General features: G+C 39.0%; 1 long non-coding RNA gene across 2 annotated transcripts; it reads right to left on the bottom strand.

Annotated features, from left to right (window-relative positions):
• Positions 1–263: 263 nt before the first annotated feature.
• LOC117654892 (uncharacterized) lies at positions 264–21,489 on the bottom strand. Of its 2 annotated transcripts, XR_009620924.2 has the most exons (3): positions 21,006–21,489; positions 2,956–3,263; positions 264–2,413 (listed from the first exon to the last, which is right to left on the bottom strand). It is a non-coding gene; the product is annotated as an uncharacterized LOC117654892 (long non-coding RNA). The 2 variants fall into 2 exon arrangements; XR_004588439.3 differs by lacking the exon at positions 21,006–21,489 and having other exon boundaries at positions 2,956–13,088.
• Positions 21,490–22,615: the final 1,126 nt, after the last annotated feature.

The raw sequence follows: 22,615 nt of genomic DNA, 5'->3' as shown, positions 1-22,615 counted from the left end.
CTAGATAAGATGTTTCCTCCAGGAATTGTGGAAACTGTCGTGCGACCACACTCTCAACAACCTTTGCCATAAAGCAAAGGTTGGAGACAGGACGGTAGTTGGCCAATATTGCCGGATCCAGGGATGGCTGTTCCTGGCAGCCAGGGATGATTAGTGAGAGAAAAAAGAAAACCAGGGGAAATTAACTTTCTAGATGTTGTTCTGCATTAAGATATAAAGGATAGCATCATTTTTGCCAACCAAAGAAGCAACAATCTCAGAGATTTCAGAAAGGTGCCTTTAATACAAATCACGAGTAAAAACAAAATCTTCAAAACAGGCTGATTTATATCAGTGAATGTGCAGTCTTTCTTCTCATAGCCACCATGACTGCATTGTATTGTCTCGTCTCGCATAAAATGAACACAATGCTGAAATGTATGGTAGTATACTTTTTTGCTGTTACAAGGATTAGTGATTACATTTTAATATATTCATCAGATTTTCTCCTTATGCTGGCCACCAGATGAAAAGTTCGAAGAGTGTGCAGTCGAGAAAGAGAAAAATGAGTTATAGTGTCTGGAAGATACCAGGTTCTCTTTCTAAAGCCTGTAGAAGATTACTGATGTAACTGCCCAAAGTCAATTTAGGATGGAATTTAGCTACTACCAAAAATTATATATAAAAATGACTATTAAAATGTTTGGATATCTAATGAGGAGCCCTGGAAATGCTAGATGGATCCCAACTAAGTACCAAATAGGTCCAACCGGTCTTATTTTTCAGACTGGTCAAGATCAGTCAGATGCTGCCACCTGCTGTAGTCAATATGAATATTATTAAGGAGCAAAATAATGGAAGTGGCCTTACAAAACTCATAGCTTTTGATGGATAATTGATGCTACTTAGGTAGACTAAATAGAGACTGGTTAAAATCATGGAAGTTTGGACTACCCCAAAGTCTTCTGTGGAACATCTAGGTTTCAAAATTTCTGATAGTCAGTCTCTGAAAAGGAGACAATGGGATAATTCTTGCTTTCATGCTGCATGCAGAGAGGTCCCTAGAAAGTCCAAATAACTCCAGCTAAATCAGAAAGGGTTTTGACTTCATCCTTGAATTTTATCTTAAGTAAGATATATTTGGAGATATATATGAAGCAGATATATCTGGAGTTTTCTGGAAGTTTAGGACTTAAGTTCCCATTAATTCTAGTAAGTTAGTAGAATATTGTGGGGAAAGAAACAGCAGTAAAATATTTAATACTTTACCTATGATTACTACCACTAGGAGGAAGAGCCAACAGTCGAATACTCAGTACATCAAAGTATTTGCTATAGCTGTGCATGCATTATGTTTTGGTTGAATAATACAGGCATTCAGGTTGCAGGTTCCTAAGAAGACTGTTACTTCAAATGAGCTAGTATGTTACTCTAAAGTTGCACAAAACTTTTGGATCAGTGGACTGATTTGAAAAATAGCTGCCTTGGTGAGCATGAATTTTAATAAAATACACATTTACTACAGGACAAATTGAAAACGCTTCTCTTTCCTTCCTCTTTCTATCCCCGGGATCTTATTTATTTATTTGTCAAATTTGGAAACCACCCATCTCTCAGAGAAGGATTCTGGGTAGTGCACAAATAAAACATTTAAATAGTATATAAAATTTAAAAAGAGAGAAGGATTATTAAAATTAAATATTAAAACTTAATTAATTCATTAACACCTTTCCGAAAGACTAGAAAAACAGGACCTCATTTTTTGGAGGGTGGGGACGGAGAATGTTCCAGAGGACAGGAGCTACAGCAGAGAAAGTTAGTCTCTGCTAGTCAGAATTCTTTGGCTCACAGGATCCATAATGTATCTTGCCTGCCTGACCAGGTGGGAGGACTGATGTAATGGGACAAAGACATCTGTGTAGGTAACCTGGCCCTATGTAGGGCTTTAAAGGTCATAACCAACACCTTTAACTGGACCCAGAAGCATACTGGATCCCAGTGCAGCTCATGCAGCAAAGGTGTTGCATGCACCATTCTTTGAGTGTCCAAGATTGCTGATGCGGGTGCATTCTGTACCAACTGAAGCTTCCAGAAGCTTTTTCAAGAGTATCCCCATGTAGAGCACATTGCAATAGTCAAAATGGGAGTAACCTGGACATAAATGACCGATAGCCTATTCAATGGCATTATGACACACAATACAAAATTGAGCAAAGGGTACAGCTACCATGACTCCAGGAGGACTTCAGATTACACACTGGCTCCATCTGGGGTAGTGCAGATCCAAGTCCAAAATTGATAAGCTCCCGGATGCAGAGGGACCTGCCCCCATCACTCCATCTTACAGGGTGCAGATGAAGTCGGTTGTTCCCCATCCAGGGCCCCACATTTTCCAGAAGCCACAAAAGAATGACTACAGCATCACTCACTTCACCTGGAATGAAAATGTATAACTTGCTATCATCAACATACTAATGATACCTCATACTATGGCAATTAATGATTTCACCCAGTGGTTTTGAGTAAACGTTAAAAACACTCCACAAAGCAGGGCCAGTGAGCTGGATCTCAACATCAATTGGGACCAGCCTCAGAGGAAGGAGGTAACCAGCACAGAACTGTGCTACTTACTCCCAACTCCCTAAGTCAGCCCAAAAGGATACCATGATGAATGGTATCAAAAACCACCCAGAGGTCAAGAAGAGCAAAGTTGACACACCAGCTCCATCCCACTCCTGCCAGAGGTCATCCACAAGCGCAACAAATGCTATTTTTGTCCCACATGCAGGCCTGAAACCTGATTGAAAAGGATCCAGATGTTTCCTCATGTTGCTCTGGAGTTACAATGCCACCACCTTCTTGATCATCTAAAAAGGCAAGGTGGGAGACTGGCTGAGGAGCATCTGAGTGACTCTAAAAAGCATATCTTATGGATGCCATAAGAATGGAGAAGTATTGGCATTTTGTCACTCATACCTCCGGAAGGTAGGCCTTAAGTTTTAGCTCCTGTTTGGTCAAATTTGTTCCTCCTTGTTCTCCAGCAGTGCTCTAGGCATCTCTTGATGCTTTCCAGCTCCCTCAAATGCTCCAAAAACCATGGGAAGTAATAGGACCAATGGCCCAAGAGAAGGCACCAGGCACAATCCTGTCCAAAGCTTCAGCCATCCTCCTCTTCCAGGCAGCTATCAGAGCCTCCACAAGACTCTGTGACAGCCAGGTGGACACAATGAAGACAATGTTGCATCATCAAGTTGGACAATTAGGGTTGTCAGAGTGATATAGTGCTGCAATAAAATGCAAGTGGGAACAGTCCTTCATTTATGTTTGGCTTTTAATTTTAAAAATCTAAAAATCAGTTAGCCTATGGCAATTTAGCTCAAACACCTTTAAGAAAGTAGCTATGGATATATTGGTGGCTATAGCCATAAGATTAGGAACCCAGGTATTAATCAATATTTCAGGAAAAAGACAGCCCTACAATTAAAGGGAGGAGGAGGAAAAAGAAAAAGCTCAATTACAAATGATAGGAAATATTCAAATTTGGGGTTTTTTTCTCAACAATTTCCAGATAAGTTTCCTGTAATCATAATCATTCAATGCCCCATTCAAAAGAGACAATATCAACTAGGATTAGCTAGATTACCTAAAAATATTTTCCTGCAGTCAAACATGCCTTATACATTTAATTTTAGTCACTTGATATTTCACAAATCTGCAGTGCAAATCACTGAGTTTGTTTTGTTGTTCCGAATAAAATTAAGGTGATTTTCCAAGATAAAACAATAAAATACTATAAAAAATATTTTATATAAAGAATAATAAAAGTTTTTCTGTTGTAGTGTTTACCCTCTGGAATGGCACTGAAAAAAGTGAGTTATGATCCATTTTCACATTTAAAACCATTGCAGCATCTGGTATCATCCCCCCTCAACCCTGAAGTAAGATTGGCCTCAATTCTATTGGCCTTTAAAACTTGATTCTGCCATTGGGCCTGGTGATCCCATGGAGCTCTGGAGCCTGTTAAGCTGTGTGTAAGTTTAGAATATCGTACATTCTTCTGTCTCTGTTAACTATGTTTTTTTTAAATGTTTTAACTTGTGTTGTATTATTTTAATTGTTTAATTGTTGGTCGTTTGGCTTTGTTTTTAATTATGTGTGCATCCCAAGTGTGAGATGGACAGATACATAAATTTAATAAATAATTAATGAATTAAATGAATAAATAAAAAGCCGCTATAAACAAATTGTAAAGAAATTATGCTAGGATACTTCCGATTCTTAAGCTTTTTTAAAAGCCTAACTCCAATCCTATCTAAAAAGGTGGGGTGGTGGAATGAATAACTTCTCAAGTTGTATTGAGGCTAGAAGAATGAATTTGAGAAAACTTCCTCATTCCCCAAAATTCCTTTCAAGTTTCACATTACCTGTATGAATAGGAAATTTATAAGATGAAGACCACAAAGAGTAAATCTCATGAGAGAAAATTGCCATTATAGTCTTGCAAAATAAGGAGGTGTAAACCTGATTCCTTATGCTTTGCTTTCCATTCATTTCCATCATTAGATCTACCTCACTGGAAATTTTTAGATTAGAGGACACTAATTCTGCTATTGTTAACATATCTCAGTGGAAGGCTCAAGGAAAAAAAGAGCTTCACATGCATCAGCATTTAGTACTTGAATGTACGTACTGTGCTAAACCATGCTGTGCTTAATCATGATTTGTTGGATTTGGCACAAATGGTTAGGGCCATATAATGTGTTGGGAGATAAGCCATTATAAGCTACAATGGCTGGATTCATGTCAAATCCCAAGGTACAAGCCACATTTTAGCGTGGCATGTTATACAAATTCAATCAATAATACTATGTATACTGTATAATTGTCCAGACAGTCTCTGACTTGACTCCTACTCATGGCTGAGCATCTGCAAATGAAAGTGCCTGTTGGTAATTTTGACTAAACAACTACCAGTTGCATCCTTTCCTGAAGAAACACGGAGCGCTCACAGTCATTTATGCATATTAACCTTGAAACTGGGTGACTGAAGAGATGGGCACTACTGAAAGAATTCAGATATTAAATACCATAGATACTTTTAGCTTAAAAAGAGAACTCTGAGGAGATGGGATAGCAATATTCCAATACTTGAAGACCTTTCATGGGGAGGAAGACATTGACTTATTCTCCATAGCAGTGGTGGGTTTCAAAAATTTTTACTACCGGTTTTGTGGGTGTGGCTTGGTGGGTGTGGCAGGGAAAGAATACTGTAAAATCTCCATTCCCACCCCACTCCAGGGGAAGGATACTGCAAAATCCCCATTCCCTCCCAATCAGTTGGGACTCGGGAGGCAGAGAATAGATGGGGGAGGGGCCAGTCAGAGGTTGTATTTACGGGTTCTCCGAACTCCTAAAAATTTCTGCTACCGGTTCTTCAGAACTGGTCAGAACCTGCTGAATCCCACTTCTGGTCCATAGCACCTAATAAGACAAGAAGCAATTGGCAGAAGCTTGGCAGAATGAGATCCAACTGGAAATAAGGAGGAATTTCCTTACAGTGAGAACTATTAAGCAGTAGGACAGCTTGCCTCCCAGAGTTGTGGTTATCTGTCCCCAGAGGTTTTAAGAAAAGATTATACAACCATTTGTCTGAGATGGTATAAGGATTCCTGCCTTGAAGGTGGGTTTGGAGTAGAACACCTCCAAGGTCCCTTTCAATCTTATGGTTCTATGAAACATCAGCAAAGCTATATAATTTTACTGTCACTTTGATTTGCACTGATTTTGAACTTGGTACTGAATTAAATTTAAATTAATTAAATTAAAATGTTATTTTCAGCAATGCATAAATAGCCATTCTATTTTAAACTTCTTCTATTAACCTATTTGTTTAAAATCAAAGTTTAGAGACTTGTGCCACCTCTCTCACCTCACTTTATCTGTGGCTAAAAATTAAGTCTGAAATCCATTTCCTTCCACAATCCACTAGCTTTCTGATTTTGAATACTTCTGTGGTCTCTAAATACCATGGAGAGAGATTTCTATTTTTGCAGGGTTGGTCATAGTACGAAATGATATATTCACCCATTTGTCTGCATATTCAAACAAAACTAATCTTTTAATTACAATATTAAAGACAAAAAGCTACAAAAGTATATAATTTTTTTTCAATTTTTACAGTGTAAATATGCACTTTTTTTGTTTAAGGTAATAGCAAACATCTATGATATTATCAAGATTCTAAAATTGTACATTTTATTTATGAAACCCTGAATATAATTTTCAATAAGAGCGTAACTGAAATATTTTTTCACCATTTGTTTTATCATCTCTATAAAAACACATCTTTTTTTTTTATAGGTATTCAACCTAATGTGTGAGCAAGTACACTATTCTTGGTGTGGCTCCTGTCCATTTAATATTACTATTCAAATGAAAGCAATGCTTTGGGGTTATTTCATAGCTAAATCTGCATTCTTACACTGAATTCTGATGTCAACACGTGATTGAACAGTATTGTCCTTAATTGGCTGCCTCCACAGTCTCAGGTACAAAATGAGATACTGTAGTTAAAGGAAAATAATTATTATAAATCTACAGATAAAACAGGTTATGCCTATAGCTGAATTGTTTGTGTATGGGAATATTCTTGCAGAATATATTGTCACTTCAGTATACTAGGTGCAAATTGTATAACAACATTCATATTTTGAAAATTAGAAAAATAACTTTCTATTGTCAGACATTTACAAAAATCTGTTCTGGACTGTCTGCATTTACACTGTACATGTCAACATTTGCCAAATTTTGAATGTTCACTGTAAACATATTATTCATTGTGTAGCTAGCTGATGTCTTGAATCCATAATTAAAGTGTAACGTGATAAATTTAGTATGTGCATATCCAGGTTTTCTGCTTAAAGCCTTTATTTGTTTGATTCATCATAACATGCTTGAATAAAGTAATTCAATTCTTCCTCATTTTTAATGTTATTTGAGCCCTTTAATATAATTTGATGAGCTATTACAGTTGTTACAGCTGCTAGTTTTGCCCTCAATATTGATTTCACTTATGACCTCAGTCAAAACAAGATTTAAAGTTGAGATGATGTAAGTGAATAATGTTTATTAAATTTATTCATGTGGCAATTTAAATAAGAATCTGCCTAGCTTAGAATAAGATCCGAATGAAAAATGCATTTGATTTATGGACCTGTCTATTTTAAAGATTTGTATATAGTTTAGGATGATTAAGTAAGAGACAGACCTGGTTATACGAAATATGTAATTTTTGTAATGCAATATTGGAAGCAAGCTGCTAAACAGCAACAGCATAACAATGACCGGTCAAATATTTTTATTAAAAGGGAACTGCATATCTGGAATGCAGAGTCATATGAATACAAAAGCCTCTGTTCTTTTGAATCTCATTTTCTAACAAAGATAGAGTAACATATTTGAAAGAAAGTGAAAATCTCTACTTCCTGACAATGAAACGGTGTATTCATTGTATTTGTCTGCTTGCTTGCTTTCTGAGCCTCAATAATTTATTTCTGATATTTGTTTCATTATAGATATATACAGTAATGGGATTCAACCAGTTCACACCACTTCGGCCAACCCAGTTGTTAAATTGCTGGCTGGCCCCACTCCGTCCCGCCCAGCCACTACTTGTTGGCCTCGCATGCCTTGGCTGGTGCCTTAGAGTCATACCGTGGCATAGCTGCAGCTGCTTTTTGGCTCCCTTGCCTCGACCACATGGCCACGCAGCCCAGCCTGCTTGCCTACCTTTGCTGCAGCTTACAACACGGCGGACTCCTGTTCATCTTGGCGTGCTCCTGAACGCCTGTCTTGGGCTGTTCCTGACTGCTCCAGCAGCAGAACAGGTAAGTACAGCCAGGTGCCCCCTCAGGGAAGCAAGGCTGGGAAGGGTGGTCGACCTGCACCCGCCTGGCTGCCGGCAACAGCCTACCCTGGTCAGATTGCCTCAGTGTGCAGCCAGCCCCATCTATTGCGTTGACTACACAGTCTCTGTGGACCAGCCAGTTTGCCTGCCTTCCCACATGGTGCCCCAGCCTAGCCGCTCCCTTGCCTGCATTCCTGACTCCCCAGCTGTTGCAGTTCGCCTAGGCCCTATCTGGTTCCCTCACTGGCTTGTCTGCTTTCCCGGCCTAGACCCTAGCTTAGACAATGTGGCGCCCATGGCCCAGCTGCTCTCCAGCTTCCTTGCTCCCAATCTAAGCCTTCACCACTCCATAGTTTCTGTTTTACTTACATCTCACCCCTGAGGCGGTTGAATGCATTCCCCCGAGAAATCTACGCTCGCTGCCCACACTTGCCTAGAGAACCCTGCCCTGGCCTCAAACTACACCTTCCCCCTGGGCTGAAGCAATTTACCTGGCCTGCAGCCTGCTATGCTCGGCCGCAGGGCTGCAGGGGGGACAGCATGGGTGGGGGGCAGGGAGGGAGGGACTGGTGCAGGTGGGCTGAAGTGGTTTGGGTAAGGTTCTTACCTTACTGTCCCATCCATAAAGCGCTGCGATGGAGAGAAGTAGCCAGATCAGCCATTGTCTCGGGAGCCACTCCACGTGTTCTCCAGGTCACGTGTTTTCTCTCCACCTCTGCTCTTGCTGGGAAAGCATCTTGTGCAGCACAGCGAAATTTAGCAATTGTGAGCTGCCGCTTTCCTCTAAGTCCCATCCAGAAAGCTCTGTGGCAGAGAGAAACAGCATTCAACTTGGCTGCTTCTCTCTGCCGCAGCACTTTCCAGATGGGACTTAGAGGAAAGCAGCAGCTCACAGCTACTACATTTCGCTGTGTTGTGCAAGACACTTTCCCAGCAAGAGCAGCAGTGGAGAGAAACAGCTGCCAACCCAGAGAGTACGTGGAGCAACTCCCTGAGTGCCCAAGACATGACCAGCACCAACAAGGGCCACAAAAGTGGCCGCAAGATCAAGCAACATCTTGATGGATGGGAGTCCTGAGAGAAAATTCCTCCCCTGAGGGCCGCCCACCCGGAGGCTGCTGCCACCGCTCTGGAGCTCTCCTTCTGCCACCGCTTCTGCCACTCTGGAGCTCACCTTCGGGATAGATCAGTAAGGTCTTGCTTTGCTCCCCGGAAAGTGCTCCATCATGGAGGGCTGTGTGCCCAGACCAGGCGCTTTCTCTTGGGCCTCCTGCCTTGCATGGGGTGGTGGGAGGAGGAAGTGTGTGCCGGGGAAGCCTGACTAAGTTCTTGCAGCCAAAGCCGGGATGTCTGCAAACTTGCATATGTATGAGGTCTTCTGCCTTGAGCAGAAGGTTGAACTATAAGACCTCCAAGGTACCTTCTGATTCTAAAGTCTCCAAAACAAGAGAATTTGCTTAAATTGTGTGTGTGTGTGTGTGTTTCTCAGGAATAATGGAATAACAGAGTAAAAAGGGACTTTGGAGGTCTTCTAGTCCAACCCCCTGCTCAGGCAGGAAAACTGAGGATGCCAAAGTCTGAGTGGAGGGCCTGGGAAAGATGTTAGAATAACACTTAGAAGGGACTTTGGGGGGGACCCTATACCATTTCAGAGAAATGGCTGTTCAGTCTTTTCTTAAAAACTTCCGGTGATCAAGCATCCAGAATGTCTGGGGACAAGTAGTTCCACTAGTTAATTGTTCTCACTGTTTTAGGTTGCTTCTCTCTTTGTTCAGTTTCCATCTATTGCTTCTTTTTTTGCCTTGTGCTTCTTTGGAAAATATATTGCCCACCCTTCTTTGTAGCAGCCCCTCAAAAGCCTGTTTTTTGACCTGTGTATCACACTCTTGGGGAAAGCAGGTGAGCCATTTTCTCCTTTCAGTGGTCCATGAAAGTACTTCTATAGTATGTAGAGGCAGATAATAAAGTCAAAAAAAGGTGAACAACATTTTTACAGAACTATAGATACATTGAGCCCAGGTGTGACAAGGAGGGGAAGGGGCTGGGTGAGACGCCCCTCGACGTGAGTGATGTCGAGTTGGCCATGCCCACCCAGTCACATGACCACCAAGCCATGCCCACCAAGCCATGCCCACAGAACGGGTTGTTAAAAAATTTGAATCCTACCACTGGATATATACGATACAGGTATTCATTGCAAGGCCGTGTGCCCTAGATCAAAATTTCTGGCTTCCGGTTTGGTCTCCGTCGCTGTCAGACGGTCCCTTGGGACCGCCAGCCCCGTCGCCCATAAAGAGCCGCCTTCACAGCTGAAAGGTGGCTCGAAAAACTCCATTTCCATAAGGAAATGTGAGATAGAGCAGGCGAGGGCAGGTAGAGCCCTCTGCGAAGTCCCCAGAGTTTTTTACTCTTGGGGACGAAGCAGGATGAGGCTCCCTATTTCCTTCGCCGCTGCTCCGGGCTTCAGGAGACCTCTGCCTTTTGCAGAGCTAGGCGACGTGACCAAGCCTTTTAATGAAAATCAACAGATGGTTTAATTAAAGAGGACAAGATTTGGACTTGGGACCCTAAATCGCAAGTAGTTTTAACGATTTTACAAGCGTTTTTAAGTGAAGGAAAAAAAAGTTTAAAATGGCGACTGCTGAGGCTTGAGAAGAAGAAGAAAGCCGAAAGCAAAAGTCCTTCCGTAACAAGCTACAAAGTAGCGGAATAAACAGTGCTGGCTAGAATCTAGAAGAAAAATATCTATTTTAAGTTTCTTTTTTCTTGGAGATTTGTACTTGATCTTGTTTGGGGAGAAGTTTTCTTTCTTTAAAAAGAGTTTGTTTGTGTGGCAGGATGGCGTTAAAACTAATAAAGCCTGACAAACAAGCAGCGGGGGGGGGGTGTTCCCCCATTCACAATTATGTGAACAAGTTTCGAGCTCACAGACTCAGAAGAATGGCTTTAATTTAAAAGAATTTGTCCTGGAGGAAATGGCAAGATATCATGAGACTGTGAACCAGAAACTTGAAAAATTTAGGCAGGAAATTAAAGAATTGATACAACTAAAGTATGATAATTTGCAACGAAAGATTGTAACAGTGACTAATGCTTTTTCAGAAATAGTTATAAAGATGGATACAAATATCAAGTTATTAGAGTCTAAAATGGAGGAAGTTGATAATAAGATTTATAATTTGGACAATAAAATACAAAGAATTGAAAATGATTTGATAAATATTCAAGACAATAGTTTAGAAGTAAAGTCTAAAAAGGAAGCTGGTCACAAGACTTACAATGCAGAAGATATAAAGCAAGGGATTGAAAAAGAAATTACAATGATGCAATACAGGCTCACGGAATTTGCGGTCAGAATGAGAAGGTTACAGGAAAATAATAGAGATGATTTAAGAAAAATATCTGCTCAAGTTCTGGCCGGGATTTTAAAGGTTCACCCTGAGGAGGTATCTTGTAAGATTGACAAGGCCTATAGAATAAATTCTTGGATTGCAAAGCAAAGGCAATTGCCTAGAGATGCTTTACAGATAAAGAAATAAGAAATGATATTGTGCAGAAATCCTTTAATTCTACTCTACAATTGTATGGAAGAAAGATCTGGATATATAAAGAGTTGCCGCCCAAGATGTTAAAAGATAGAAAGAAATTTGGATTTTTGGTGGCTGAGCTAAAGAAACAAAACATCTCATTCAGGTGGGACATTCCAGTTGGCATAATATTGAGGTATCAAGGAGAAAGATATCAACTAAATACTGTTGAAAAAGCGGAAGAATTTTACTACAAGGTTCTTAAAAAGCAAAATCAACCAGAGATAGAAATTCAGGATAAGCAGAAGGAGGTGGAAGTAATGGAAAAACAACAAGTTACAGAGGTTTTTGTAGATGAGCCGCTTCTGGATTCTCCTTCAGAGGTCTCAGCTGGACTATTTATAAATACAAGAGAGGCGGCTCTGGATTCTAATGTGATGACTTATTAAGTTACAGACCAGCAATATACAACTCATAGAACCAGAATGGAGATTTAAGCCACAAAAGCAAAACCAACAAAATCAAGTTATAGATCAGCATGAAAACCAAACAGTTGATATACAATTTATAGAAAGGAAATCAGGATGGAGATCTAACCCACAAAAAGTCAAGAAAAGAAGAAGCAGGTCTCACAAAAACAAAAACTTTTAAACTAAACAACAGTGTAATGCCAGATATCTAAGAGATGATTGAATATATGAAAATGTAGCTGAGGCAAAGTATTGGTTTATATTATCTTGAGGAGAGTGACAGACCTCTGCAGTGCTGTACTTTTGGGATGTGAAAAGGGCCTTAAACTGAATGGATTGGAACTATCTTTTTTTGGATTCTTTGACAAATGCGCTACGTTTATGCTGAGCTACAAGGCAAGAGAGTTATGGGATTGGGGCACGCAGATGATCTGATTGTTACCCTATTACGGTGGTTGGAATTAATAATTTAGATGAAAGACACTACTATAGATACTATATGGAATACAAATATAAAGTCACTCGGGTGGTTGTTTGGTTTTTTTTTAGAAGATATTTGCTATTGATGGGGGCAGATGGTAATTGAAGATACTGAACATACTGTTGGAATTAGGATGTGATGTTACCCTAACATGGGTGATGGAGTTAACAATCCAGCTGAAAGACATTACAGAAGATATCATATGGATTACAAGCTTAAAGTCATTTTAAGAGGATTTTATTTACATAAGGGAATACTTTTTAGTGGTGTGGGCAGAAGAATAAAGATATTAAGAATTATTAAGTATGGTAATCCTGTAGGAAAGTGGGTGGAGATAGGTTAGCTTATTGATTGTTTAGTTTAAAAAAAGGGATATTATGTTTAGATATGAATATATGTAAAAGATTTGAGTTAAGAGATATATCTATGGGGGTGGAGGAAATGGGCAGACTATGAGTTGAATCAATGTTAAATTAGGAATTATTATATAGTCTTATAGTGGAAGGTTGCTTTGAAATGTTATATTAATATACATAAAAGATTTGATTTAAGAGATATATGTATGGGGGGGAGAAAAGGGTAGATTATGAGCAGAAATTGCTAAACTGGGAGGTATAATAATATTATTATGCTAAATTAGGAGTTATTATATAATGTTATAGTAGAATGTTATTTTGAAATGTATAGTATAAGGGGGATATAATAATATTATTAGAAAGCAAGGGTCAGCAAGGGGGATGGAGCAAGGGAATGGTAAAGTATTATATAATCTGTTATGAATTTGGGTTTTATTTTGAAGAAGCCACAGGGGGAGGGGAGGGGGAGGGGGTTAGGGAGGAGGGGGGGAAAAGCGGGGGGGAAATTTGTATTTGAAAAACTTTTTCAATAAAAAAAAAATTCTGATGCAATGAATTTCCAGAAATATTGTGAGAAAGAAACATAAGAGTCAATTACTGTAAATTTTTATTATTGTTTCCTAAATTGGTTTGTTTATATTTTTTTGAACATGTATTACTTTGGGAATAAAATAGATCCATTTTATTCTTATCCATCCTGCCTTTGAATTTTTTGACCTTTGGAGGGACCCATTTTGCCATTTTAAGGGAGGGGAATTTTAAAAATTATTTGTGTGTGTGTGTGTGTGTGTGTGTGTGGGTGGGTGGGTGGGTGGGTGTGTATGGTCAGCCTTACCAGGTAGACCAGACAGGAAACAAGCAAATGAGCTGTTCTACTTTATTGTAAGGCAACGTTAACAGAATCTTGCCAGTCTGAAGATACAATTATTTATTTATTTATCTATATTTATATTTTACATTTCTGGACCATCCATCTTTCTCAAAGAGGAGCTCTGGTGGTGTACAAGTACAGTATCAAAGTATAAAGCAGTATACGAGAATTAAAATGTTGTTAAAATTTAAATTTTAAAAGATTATAAAATTGTAAGAAATTTCAAAGAGGCAAGAAAAAGTTCAAGGAGGCTATTTAACCCTGTTAAAAATTGGTTGATAAAGGCCAAGGAAGGGTTCTGATGGCACCAACCCTTAATTGCATACTCCTTTGGGCTCCTCAAGCAAGGCTACAAAGTCATTTTTTACCTTTTTTCAGAAGGCCAGGAGAGTGGGAGCCAACCTCAACTCCAGGAGAAGAATATTCTATAGGGTGGGAGCATTGGCAGAGAAGGCTCTCTTCCTAGACCCTGCCAGTCAGAATTCTTTGACTGACTAGATCTGCAACATACCTTCCCTGCCTGTTTGGGTGGGATGGGCAGATGTGATAGGACAAAGCCAGTTCCAAAGGTAGGCTAGCCCTATGCCATAAAGGACTTTATAGGTCATAACCAACACCATAAAGCAAACTGGTACCCAGTGCAGTTTATAGAGCAGATGTGTTATATGTGCCCTTCTTTGGGCACCCAATATGGCTTGCAAAGCCACACTTTGCACCAGCTGAAGCTTCCAGATATGTTTCATAGTAGCTCCATGTACCGTGTTTCCCAAAAATATGACTTATCCCGAAAGTAAGTCCTAGCTTGATTTTTTATATGTGCGCCCAATATAAGTCCTATCCCCCCAAATATGTCCTACTTAAGACCCTGCCCTCTCCAGGATGCATGGGGTGGGCTGAGGCGCACTGGTAAAAATTAAGCTAGTGTGGGGATGGGAGGTAGAACTGCGCTACTTACCAGGCCATGCACACCCCGACACCTGCCTTGCCTTGTAGGCCCATTTCTTCTATGGCCATTTGCCGCCGCTCGTGTGCGTCACCCCACCACGGGCAACAAGACACTCCGGATAGATGCAGAGCTTTTTTATCAGCTGCAGAGGGCTTTCCGGAAGGGCTCTGATGGCAAAATGGAAGCCGGGGGCACTGCAGACATTAATCCAGAGCCTGTTTCTCAGCTGAAGAGGCCTTTCCAGAAGGCCTCTGATGGTGAAATGGAGGCCAGAGGCGACGTGCGTGAGCAGTGGCAAGCGGCCACAGAAGAAGTGAGTTGGCAGCAAGCTTCTGCTGGGTGGGGCTGTCAATGCTACCGCTGCAAGGTGAGTCAGTAATTGGACTATTGCAATGTATTCTACTATATTTTCCCGAAAATAAAACCTGGTACCTTATTTGGTGGCAAAATATATATATAAGACTGGATCTTATTTTCGGGGAAATATGGTAGAATACATTGCAATAGTCCAATTGGGAGATGACCAGGGCATGAATAGCCAAGCAGAGGGCCTCTCTGTAAAGGAAAGGATGTAACTCACAAAACACAAAGTAGGGGAAAGGCCCTCTTAGCCACGGCTGCCAATTGCTCTTCAAGCAAGAGTTGTGAGCCAAGAGGAACACCAAATTGCACATTGTATCTGTCTAGGAGAGTGCAATCCCATCTAAGACCAAAGATGATAAACTCCTGGATACAGAGGGACCCATACACAGCCACTCCCTATTACCAGGGTTCCTCTGAAGTCTATTTTTCTCTATTCGGGCTCTCACAGCCTCACCAAGAGCAAATATCCACTGCATCATTCACTTCACCCTGGACAGAGATATACTATATAGCTGGCTGTATAGGATCATCACACTGGTGATACCTCATCCCATGGTTATAGATGATCTCGCCCAGTGGTCTTACGTAGAGATTAAAAAGGAGAGGGGAAAAACACCAAGCCCTGTGGCACCCTGCAAAACAGGACAGTGAGCTGGATCTCTCACTCCCTATTAAAATTGACTGGGACTGGCCTTGGAGGAAGGAGATGAACCAGCATAAGAATATGCCACCCACCCCCAACTCCCTAAGTCAGTCAAAAAGGATGTCATATTGACATCCTTTTTTCAGTCAAACCACTAAGAGGTCAAGAAAAGCAAGGACAGGGACTTCCGGGTTGGCTCCGCGGCGCCATGGACGGTCTTTTTAGACCGCTGCCCCCGCGATTCCGTTGAGCCCTTCTGACAGCGCTAATCAGCTGTCAAACGGCTTGAAAATCTCCCCTTCGGGAAAAGAAGGGGAGGAGAGCTGGTGGGTGAGGGTAGAGCTCCCCGAAAACCCCTGGATTAATTCCAGGGGTTCGGAGGGCGAGAGCTCCCTGTTCAGCCCGCTGAAGCTCCGGATCCGGGGGGACTCTGTTTTTTACAGAGCTAGGCGTCGCATCCAATTTCTGCTGTCAAATAGAAGATTAAATGATTTCAAAAAAGCAGGCGGAACAGAAGCAGGAGGACAAGCTTTTTGCAAGTATAATGCTTAACTCCGGGGATACAATGTTTCTAATTGAATTTTCTGAGCTGGAAGTAAAGATGGCATTTTTGTTGCAATTTTAAAAATGAAAGCTAGAAAGGAAAGTGTCTGCTAATAGACTCGTGCTCAGAGACTGGCTTTAAGTTGCTGGATTAGATTCTAAAGAGCTGTTTGGGAAAAAATTATTTCTTTTGGTGATTTATAAAGAAATTGCTGAAAGTTGTTCAAGAGGATGGCTGTGACTTTATGACTTTATGGTTGTGGAAAGAAAGAAAATCTTTTTAAAATAAAATGGCTTCCAAGAAAGGAAATTTTGAAAGTGCTGGAAGCTATTTGGAGGTGTCAGAAATGATACAGTTGTCTGATTTACAGAACTATAAGGATTCTAATGCAGAATTTACAGAATTTATAAAAGAAGCCATGAATAATCATACTGCAGCTATAAGTAATCAAATAGCAATTCTCAAAGGCATAGCAACAGAAATGATGGAGCAGACAAAAGCAAGTACGGAGCGTGATGACAATCCAGGAGACATTTTGAGTGAAGCAGAGAAGGTGGAACTGGTTGGTTCTCAAGAATTTTCTCAAGAATTTTCAAGCTTATTCTCTGCTCTTTTTGAAAAAATCAACAGAATCTTTCAAAATTATGACTTGTTTTGGAAGAAAGTAGTAAATGATCAGACTTCCGAAGTTTTAGAAGATGAAGGAGATTTGCCAGTGGTATTTATACATTTAATAGAAAAGAAACAACTGAACTTTTTTTCACAAACTCTGGACAATCTTTGGTTTTACAGACGAAGGAATGAACTGATCTATATAAGCAAGAAGAGGCGATATGGGGGCTCTAAATCAGAGGAAATTTTCTCAAAAAGGGGACAATCTTTGCAGTTACATCAACCTCAAATTAAAATTAAAACCTCCTCAAAATAGAAGTAGGAGGGATGCAGAAAGACTGGAAAAAATATAAAAAGAAAGCAAGAATGGAAGATTAACCTTTCTTTTTGGTTTTGCAGTTGTTCTATTAATGGTTAAAAATGATTATGTTTTAGGTGTTCTAACTACTGAGGGGGAAAATGTATAAATTTAAATATTGATTTTTAAATATGATGCATTAATGGTTAATTAAAATGATTATGTTTTTAAAAAATGTAGAAACTTAAATAATGATAATGGATAAAAATTATTATGTTTTAGGAGTTAAAAGTGGGAGGGAGAAAAAAGTGAGAGGGTAAACGTACAGATTATGATTAATTAAGGTTTATTTTTTGTTTTAAGATTTTTAAAATATTCGAGAGTAAGAATGTAAGATTAATCTTTTTTGATTTTCTAGTTTATGTATTAATGGTTGATTAAAATGCTGATGTTTATGTTTTAAAATTTTAAAAGTTGGAGGGAGAAACAACGAAGGGGGGAAATGTAGAAATTTAACTATTGAATATTTAAGGTTTACTTTTTGTTATAAGATTTCAAAATATCTAAATTTTGAGAAAAGTTGGAGGGGGGAAAATGTTTATGTAAATGAATTGAATACCTTATTGATATATTAAGAGATTTCTTAAGGTTTGAATGCTTAATATTTGTTAATGGTTTTAAAACACTTAGAGTTATTGGATTATATGCTACTTTGAGTTTATAAAAAGGGAGGTTGATGAAATTGTAAAAGGGGAGTTAAGGGGTCTTGGGAACTATTAAATCTTGCAGTTAGCTAGTTTATTTTAGTGAATGTTTGGTGAAATCTATGCCCTGTTTTTGTTCTGGGAAGTCGGGGGTGGGGGTGGTGAGGAGGGGTTGAAGATTGAGTTTAGAGATGGATTATGGATTTAATTTTTTTTTTCTGATGATAGTTTGAATGATTGCTTATATTGTATACTTGTTTGATCATAAAATAAAAACCTTTTTAAATAAAAAAAAAAGAAAGAAAAGCAAGGACAAATGCACTACCTCCACCTTGCTCCTACCTAAGATTATCCATGAGTGCAACCAATGCAGTTTTGGTCCCATATACTGTACGCATATGAAACCTGACTGAAATGGGGCCTGATAATCCAATTATTCCTGTCTCCTTTACAACCTGAGAAATTAAGGAATGTCTCTTCTGACCTTTCCACTATCTAGCTGCAGATTATGTTGATAAAGATGAATGTAGAATTAGATTTTAAATATCTTGCTTACTGTTTTAAATCTCTGCTGTACCATGAGACTCATTTAGCAAGTTTGCAAGTTTGCAAATTTAAACACAATAAAGCTATAATATGATTCTATCTTTAGAATTGCCCTATTTGATCCAATAGCTGGATTGACAGATCACATTATAACCTAGTATGTTTGGTTTTAGCATATCATATAAATAAATAGTTGTACTTTGTCAATCATGATTTATGATTTAATATTTTGTAATCCCAGACCTTACTATTCAGTAAACCATATTAACAAAATATGATTTAGCATGTTGTTTGAACCTAGTGCTAACACTTTTAGGTTGCCATTACTACAATGAGTATAATAATAAATTAATATGCTTATTTAGTGGAAAATTACAGTTAAAACTAGAGTTTTATACATATATGTATATAACCTCTGGATGGAAGGGCAGTCAAAAATGTCATAAGTAAAAGTGCTTCTACTGTATAGGGCAGAAAAATCCATGCTGCAGCAATTAAGTTTAAAAGCTTTTGACATATAAGTGAAATAAATATACTGCTGATAAAGAAATTCCAAATCAAGGGATCGTACCAGTAATGCAATTTGCATAAAACAGAGTTGACCCAGAAATTTCTAATCTAAATCTTAACTTGATTTGTATAGGGTAATTTTATTTATTTACTCCTAACGTACATGGATTTTATCAATTATTCCAATTAAATTGTCCAACAGATTTACTGGCCAGACACTTTCAAGACAGATTCTTTGACACTGTTCCAGTGTCATCAATTGATTCAGTCTGCTTAGTTTCACATTTCAGTATCCTGGTGTACATTGGAAAGCAAATAAGAAATTTTTTTTAAAAGATGTTTGTTTTAGTGCATTTTGATGAAAACAGCCTGAAAATTCGGAATACCTGCAATTCTAGAATATGAATTAATGCTATTAATTTTCAATCATATGAATGGGATTTTAACTGTTGAGAATTGTGCATGTTTAATTCAATTTTGTTGTGCAATCTTGAATCCAATGTCAAAAAGAGATAAAATAACTTGACAAATAATTAAACCTGGATATTTAAAAAAAAGCAAAGAATAGATATTATTACAAAGTAAACAATAATGGTACAATCAAAAGTATAGAGTCTGCAAACTAAATGATCTTGAAAAATTGATGACGAGAAAAAGGAGAGGAAAAGAAAATGAAATATCAATAGGTACTAGAAACATTAAAGATTCAAAGCAAGTAATAAATGGCTACATAGAATAACATACACAAGCAGCGCAATATATAAACTGGATAAAATAAAGAGATAAACAATGGTCAACCTCAGATTACACATTTATAATCTATATTGTAGATTGTAGACCTAAAAAATTGGGAAACACTATCACATTTTAATTAATATGAAGTATGCTATGAGATAGAGGGTGCAGAAATCCAAATGACATCTAGAGGGGAGCAAAGAGTTACAGAAAAGCCCTGCCATTTAATGGTCATTCAATTTTTTTCAGGTGACATTTAGTAGTTCTTTCTATTTTTAAAAAATAAATTTGGAGATCTTCAATCATTTCAAATTATAGTCTCTCCCCCTCTAGTTATGTCCCTGGAATAAGATTTTTCTTGATAAGCATGCGACTTCCACACTGTTGGCATTCTAGAAAAGCTTAAAGAAAGGTCTGTTCCCCTAGGCTTTGGGATTGTGTAATTGTGGCCCGTGGGGCATGTGTATGAATGTGGTTCCTCAATATGCCCCTATTTTTTGTTGATTACTTTTTTATTCTTTTACGATTGTTGTATTCTGTTTGTGTTGTCTTGTTGTTTTATTGAATACCATTCAAACTTGGTTGGAGCTGGGTGATGTGCAAATCAAGTAATTTAAATTAAATTAAATTAGTAGTTATTTCATTCCAATTTACAGTGGTAAATTCCTTGAAGATGATTAGATTTTTAAAAAATTCTTCTCTGTCCATTTTGATTGACTTTGTGTGATTTATAATTTTAAAAGAACATAAATATAATATAAAAGAAACATTTGTTTGAAATGTTTTTGGGAAGTACTTCTCCGACTTCTTAAATATATTATCATTTTCCCAAACAATTTTTTTGAAACTATTTTTAATTCTAGTTAGCTTTATAAAGGTATGGCCTCTGTGATTTCACTATTTCTTTCATGGCTAATAAGCAACTACAGATAATCCTTGAGTTACAAATGTAATGGAACCTGCCAATTACTTTCATAACCCTAGGATTCATAGGAGTGAATCATGTAACTTGAATGTGATTCTTTTGTCCGTGCATTCGCTAATAGAATGTGCGGTCCGTTAAATGCATAAGGTATCTCAGGGTAGGGAAGGCCATGGGGGGGCCAAGCAGTGGTGGGTTTCAAAATTTTTTACTACCGGTTCTCTGGGTGTGGCTTGGTGGGTGTGGCATGGCTTGGTGGGCATGGCTTGGTGGGCATGGCAGGGGAAGGATACTGTAAAATCTCCATTCCCACCCCACTCCAGGGGAAGGATACTGTAAAATCGCCATTTCCTCCCGATCCGCTGGGAATTGGGAGGCAGAGAATAGATGGGGGTGGGGCCGGTCAGAATTTTTACTACGGGTTCTCCAAACTACTCAAAATTTCTATTACCAGTTCTCCAGAACTGGTCAGAACCTGATGAAACCCACCTCTGGGGCCAAGTACTTGTTATCACCTAAGGCCTCCCCCAACTCACTGAGACATCTCATGCTTTCTCCCCCCCGCCCCATCCTGCCCTACCAGGTCACTTACCTTACGTAGATCTTGATGGTCAAAGGAGCTGTCTCCTCTCCAGCCTCTCTGTTGTGATTTCGCCTTGAGTAAAGATTTACTGAAGCCTACAGGAACAAGAGATTGCGTACCTATAGGCTCCGTCATCTTTGCAAAATCCTTTGCTGATGAGAACGGAGGCCTGGAGGATGCATATGCCCCTCTTGGTCTCCATTCAAAACAGTAAAGGCTTTTGCAAACATGGCAAAAAGCTTTGCAATGGAAGGAATGCTTTGATGCTTCAGGTCTTTCCTCCATTTGCAAAGCCTTTTGCCTCAGATCTTGTCCAGGCCTCCGTTTGAAGAGAACAGAGGCCTAAAGTACCATGCGATCATGTGGTACTTTAGGGCTCCATTCTCTGCAAATGCACTGAAGGCCTGAAACACCAAAGCAGCCCAAAAAAACGAACGTTCACTAGATCTTTGCAAGTTGAGTATCCACAGGCCTAGTGCCTCTAAAGACCTAGCGGGGGGTGGAGGGCAGAGGAAATAAGCAGGGCAAATATTGCAGTGCCTCTGTGGTCATTCATAAAGGTGAATGACTATTGTGGTGCTGCAACATTCATAACTTCAGGACTGTGTCATAAGTACCGGGGTGGGGGTGGGGGTGGGGGGTGTTATGTCATAACTTGGAACAGTCGCTAAGTAAACTGTTGTAACTGGAGGATTATCTGTACTGCTTTTTCTGTAACTTTGTATTCTTCAAAACATTTGCACTACAATGTCAGATTTCTGCAATAAGCGGCAGATGGTAGGAACTACAGTCCATCCCATGTGGCAGACACTGTGATAAGAAAAATCGTTGGTGTCCATATTTACTTGAAAATATGTCCAACATTCAAAGGGGCTAATTACACACAATTAAGAATAGGCATGTCTCAGGCTGCAATCTTTCATAGATGTGATAACTAATGTCAACCAGTAGAGGTCTCTATTTCTTTTATGTTGAATACTGTACAATACAAATAATTTAAGGAACTTTGAACCTAACAAAACAATGCCATGCTCCATACAATATTGTCTCCCATATGATAAACATGGTACAAAGTAATAATTTATTATATCTATATCTGAATTATAAAATCTGTCACACATACCCATTTATATCACTAAATGTTGTAAAGTAGCTTGAGATGGAGATGATGGTAATGAATTAACTACAGAGCATCCTAAAAGTCTATTAACTGAATCACTTTTAGTTAAGAATTGGGCCAGGACTTGACATAAAAACAGTATTTATCCCTATTCCTATTAAACTTCTTATTGCCCTAGTAGTATAGATGGTTCTGATGGTACCATCAACCATGATATTCTTCTGGACCATTTGCAAGATCTAGGAGTTAAGGCCATTAGTTGATAGTGGTTCTGCTCCTACCAGAATAGATAGTTCAAATCAATTGTCAAGGAGGAAGAGCAAACAAGCATGATTATACCAATGTAGAATGCCATATGGTTTAATCCTCTTCCCTAATAAACAACTATATGAAATACTAGGAGAGATCATTTGTTGGTTTGGAATGAGGTATCATCAGCACAACAATGATTCTCAGTTACACATCACCACCCTTGGTTGGGCCAGGCCAAAGATACTGT

Source organism: Pantherophis guttatus, chromosome 4, assembly GCF_059756535.1.
Source record: "Pantherophis guttatus breed Tessera chromosome 4, ASM5975653v1, whole genome shotgun sequence".
NCBI classification, from domain to species: domain Eukaryota; kingdom Metazoa; phylum Chordata; class Lepidosauria; order Squamata; family Colubridae; genus Pantherophis; species Pantherophis guttatus.
This window is presented reverse-complemented; position numbering and strand designations above follow the sequence as displayed.